Here is a 5,429-nt window from a genome sequence, read left to right as displayed (position 1 = left end):
TCTGGACTGCAGGCATACACACAGACAGAATATTGTATACATAATAAATAAATATTTTAAAAAAAGAATATTTAGGAAAGTGGGTTCTTACTTCAGTTATGCTAACTGATTCTATTTCATCTGATAAAGAAGGTGACAAATGTCCCACTGAAAGTGAACATTTACATGCTGTTTGAGAGTTTATTCATTAACTCTATTGGAAAAGGAGTTAATGTCTTCAAGTTCAAATTTATGCTTCACTAATATTGATAGGATTGTGCACTTAGAAAATGACTACACTATTCTGATCTTGACAATTTATTTATTTATTTATTTATTTATTTATTTATTTATTTATTTATTGTTTTTTCGAGACAGGGTTTCTCTGTGGCTTTGGAGCCTGTCCTGGAACTAGCTCTTGTAGACCAGGCTGGTCTCGAACTCATAGAGATCCCCCTGCCTCTGCCTCCCGAGTGCTGGGATTAAAGGCGAGCTCCATTTAAAGGTTTACGCCTTTTAAGCCTCACAGTTGGGAGGCTGAGGCAGGCAGAAGTCAATGAGTTCAAGGCCAGCCTGATCTCCGTAGCCAGCTCCGGGCCACCCGAGGCTACATAGTAAGACCCTGTCTCAAAATGGCAACGATAAAGCTCTCTGTAAATAGATTTGTGCTTCAGACATGTTCCTTTGCATGCACATGTCTATGTATTATTCAGCCGATAGGATCCGACATAGATACCTATATATAGGTAGAGATATTTTCGACTGTTACAGAGTGATTATTCTAGCAAAGTAGTCTAGAAAAATACTCCATTTGCGTATGGCAATGTAAATCCCGACGGCATTCTTTTTGACTTTGTTACGAGACTGTAGCTGCGTGATTTCTTGGAAAACACCCTGCATGCTGATGAAGTCTGCAGCGCCGGGGGAGGCTGGTTCACGCTGGCACGTGACCTACTGATAGCCTCAAGTTAGCAGTTCACGTCTTCTGGGTCCATTTGTTTCGTTTAGGCGTTCCCACCCAAATGTTCAGCACCCCACTTTGTTCAGGCGGGGGTCCCAAGTTCTGGGGCTGAAGACGTGGAAGTACACTGTAGTCCTTCAGGGTACCCCAAGGTTCTTTTGCAAAGCACAAACCACAGCAAAGCAACGGTGCTCTGTATAACGTGAGCTCCACTGGAAGGGGCAGGGGCTTGTCTGTCTGGTTCACCGTGGGATCCTCGAGCCTGAATGTGGGCCTGAACACATTCCGGATGGAGGGAGCGAGCACAGATGACCATCGCGGCTTGCGGGGGACGGGTGCGAGGCTGCAAGGTTTCCCAGCCCAGGAGGCTCGCTTCTGAAGGCTTGCTTCCATCATGAGCACAGTGCAGCCCTTAATTGCTGCCTGCTTCGTCCTCAGGCTGGAGGAGTTTGCCCTCTAATCACAAAAATTTTTTTTTTGTCTCATTTACCATCACTGGTACCTTTTATCGTCTGCTCTTCTTTTGGTCTTGGTTTTTTGAAACTGCTGTTTTACAGGTCAGTCCCTACCTGTGTGCATAGAAAATAATTGAGAAGTGTATTTTATAAGATTGATTTGGGTAGGTGTTTTGGTATTAAAATTAACTACACACACACACATACATATATATTATGTATATAGTATTACCAGGACCCGCACCGATACTGAAGTCCAGAGATGTTCAAGTCACGTACATAAAATGATAAGACTTTTCAATAGAACTTGAGCACATCTGCATGCTTTATTTCTGTGTCCAATACAATAGAGTCACTATGTAAAGAGTTGTTTTGTTAATGTCACTTAGACACAAATCCTAAAGAGCTAGTCTACGTAACCAGGTTGGCAGCGATATTTTTCGGTGGACTGTTTTATACCCCTGGTTGGTTGAACCTGCCCACGTGGAGCACATGGATGCAGAAGATGGACTGCACATATATATTTTAAGCCAGGGAAGAGTCTGTATATGTTTTAAATGGATTTCGTGAGCTGTGGGAGGAAGAATGGCTACTGTTGTTTTCTACATGGGAAGTAAAGCCGGAGGAAGCAGTGGCATCTCGGAGCCTGGGGCTCGGGTCGGCGGGAGGAGGAGATCAGCCCCTCCCTGTGGGTTAAACTGATACAGCGGGACAAAATGGCTCAGTAGAGATGGAATAAGTTTCACCGCCGGAGTTGCTGTCAGTCCTGTGGGATGATATTTTTATACCAAACCGCTAAAGGGTTGCATAACATACAGGAGTCTCAGGAGAGTTGGACGCCGGCAGAGGATACTGGATGAAGAGAGTGTTGGAGCCAGGGATGCAGGGTCCCAAGGTGGTGGGAGAGGGGTTGCTGGGAGATGCCAGCTGGGTCTCCCTAGATGGATTGTTTTCACAAAAGCAAAAAAAAAAAAAAAATACACAGATAAGTTTGGCCCTGGTGAGCTTTGTTCTTCTTGGTTGACTTCTGACGTTTTGTAAAGCGATGCATGATGACCTAAAAGTGCACGGGCTTTTCCTGTTCCCGAATAACAGAGTCCTTCTTGTGTGTAGGCGCCCAGTCTCAAGAGGACCTGAGCCAGCCCTGCTGTGGTCCTTCTTCCTCTCCTAGGGTCCTGTAGTCGCTAGGGCTCTTGGTGGTAGCAGTCACTACCCTTCGCCCCCGTCTTCAGTGTTTGCCACCAGCTCTGGGCTCTGTGCTGCTTTTTCAGTGATAACTGCCTTTGCTAAATTTTTGTGATCAGGTGAATGGTTTCCAGTGGTTATGGGACTGTAGTTGTTACGGGTTCGGAATTGCCTTGGAAGTGATGGGCGTGTTTCAGGACCAAACAGACAAGGTGGCGGTTTTATACCTCATGTGAGTGTGCCGAGTGCTGTTGATTTACACCCTTGAAATGGTTGGTTTTGTTGCGCGAGTTTTTAACCTCTTTTCTTTTTTTAAATTATTTCTTTGTGTTTTATGTGCGTTGGTGTTTTGCCTGCATGTATGCCTGTGTGAGGCCGTCAGATCTTGGAGTCACAGACAGTTGTGAGCTGCCATGTGGGTGCTGGGAATTGAACCCTGGTCCTCTGGAAGAGCAGCCAGTGCCCTTAACCACTGAGCCATTTCTCCAGCTCCCTTAACCTCTTTCAACATGGTTTTCTTTTATCATACTTGACCAGTGTTTGGGGTGAAGATGTGGGGTGACAGGGTGCATGGGGTCAAGCCCTTTCTCTTCTTTCCGTCCCAGAGGTCTGACAGTGTCCTTCGGCCTTCAGCAGACTTGCCGAAGACTTGTCTGACTTCTTAACGTGACCATTACTCCCTACTTGGCCTTCACTCTGTCTCCCTGCCCTCCTTCCTCCACCCAGGATTCAAACTGGAGCACGGACAGGGCTGTCAAAGGGTGACAAAGGGCTTTCCCCTCTGGTCCTCTTTAAAGGTAAACAGGCGTGTCATGGGAAACTCACTTTCTCTGTTGATAGATGGGAAGGCAAGAGGGCTGACCTACTTGGCCAGGTCTCCTGGTCGCTCTCTGTGCTTGCTTACTCATGGTCCCTGCATCCAGGAACCAGGTCCTTTGCCCTGCCGCGGAGTTCAAGCTGTTTTGGTCCTCGACTCCCGTGTTGTTTCTTCACAGATCTCCCACAGAATCTCAGGAAGGGAAAGTAGGTGAGCTAGCTTAGCTTTCTCTCTTTTTTTTTTTTTTTTGAGACAGGGTTTCTCTGTGTAGCTTTGGTTCCTGTCCTGGAACCTGCCCTGTAGACCAGGCTGGCCTCGAACTCACAGAGATCGCCTGCCTCTGCTTTCCGAGTGCTGGGATTAAAGGCGTGCGCCACCAGGCCTGGTTAGCTTCCACTTTTCAAAGATGGTCACCCTTATGCTTTTTTTTACTCTACAGTAACACCCTCCCCCAGCTTTTTAATACAGTTATAAACGAGACACAAATAATAAGCAGCCAGATTAGTTGGCGATTTCTAAGGACGGAGATACGTCACCCCGGGGAATCAGTACTGTGGAAAGGAGTGTTGAGAGACAAACCGAGTATCGGATCCCATTGGTTGGTAGTTGTGATTTTGAGATTTAGGATGATTTCCATTTCATAAAATAGGATGAGAACCCCCTGCCCCACTGGACCAGTGGTAGAGCGGTGGGTTTTGTGGCGTAGGAACAGGGAAAGAGAAGCCTGGTGGGTGGCGCTCAGGTTACTGTCCTGTGAGTGGTCACACAGAGGACACTCACATCAGTAGGAATGACCTGTTTGTATTATTTGACTGTTCAGTCTCTCTCCTGGTCTGTCAGATAGGCACGCAGTTGGGGTGAGGCGTGTAGAACTTCAGCCAGAGAATTTTATTGGGGTTCCCTCTGCTTCTCTAAACCCGTTACAGGAGCTCTGTTCAAACAAACGGCCTCCTATATTTTACTGGGGTTCCTTGTGGTTCTCTGAACCTGCTGTAGGAGCTTGGTTCAAACGGCCTCGTATTTTCTTTAATGGGAATCGCAGGAGCCGCCAGAAACCGGAGGCTTTTTGCAGGGTCGTCTTTTTCCAGACCCTGGATGTGACGTCATTGTGGGGTTTGTGCTTAGTAAACAAGTGGCTGATGTTATGCATCTGCATATCAGAGACTGTGGCTGCTCCTAGTCTGTGTGTACCAGAGACTGTGGCTGCTCCGAGTCTTTCTGTGTGTACCAGAGACTGTGGCTGCTCTGAGTCTGTCTGTGTGTACCAGAGAGAGACTGTGGCTGCTCCGAGTCTGTCTGTGTGTACCAGAGAGAGACTGTGGCTGCTCCGAGTCTGTCTGTGTGTACCAGAGAGAGACTGTGGCTGCTCCCGGTCTGGGTGGAGCTTTTCATGTAATTCCATCAGCATGAAGCTTTAAAATTTCAGCTGTAACCCATGGCAGGGAGGATATTGTATGTGTTCAGGGTACAGATGTAAATATTTGACGAAGTCATATTTCTCTGTCTGTGGAATCTATTATATTTTAACTCTTGTTCCGTTTGGTTTTGTTTTGCAGCCCATCCTGGTATTGCTGTAGTTTGTAAAAGTATTCATTAATTCATTAATATGTCGTTCAAGTTTTCTGTGTACTTTATAATTTGGTCTTACTGTGATTCGGGCTGTGTCAAACCCTTGCTTTATCTTTATTTATTTTGAAGCTGTATTTTAAAATCCAAGTAGATTTAGAAGCTTTGGGATAAATCACCCTAATCAGTTGGCAGTGACGTCTATTCTACTGGCACTTGCCTGGGATATTCTGTGGTAGTTTAGTGTCTGATTTTTCTATGATTATGTTTTAGGTTATTGTTTTTTATGAACCAAAATATAGCTATGTTTTTTGAATTGATGTTTGAGAAGCACTTTTGAACCAATGAATCTAATTCATTTATGCCATTGTGGCTATTAATAAATACGTTGCTCTGGCTCTATTTTGATCATTGTATTTCAATTTCTTTATTTTCCATGGCATTTTTTTTTTTTTTTTTGGTTTTT

The sequence above is a fragment of the Alexandromys fortis genome, unplaced genomic scaffold (genome assembly GCF_014885135.2).
Source record: "Alexandromys fortis isolate MF-2015 unplaced genomic scaffold, M_Fortis_MF-2015_v1.1 scaffold_143, whole genome shotgun sequence".
NCBI lineage: Eukaryota > Metazoa > Chordata > Mammalia > Rodentia > Cricetidae > Alexandromys > Alexandromys fortis.
Note: the sequence above shows the minus strand (reverse complement) of the source record.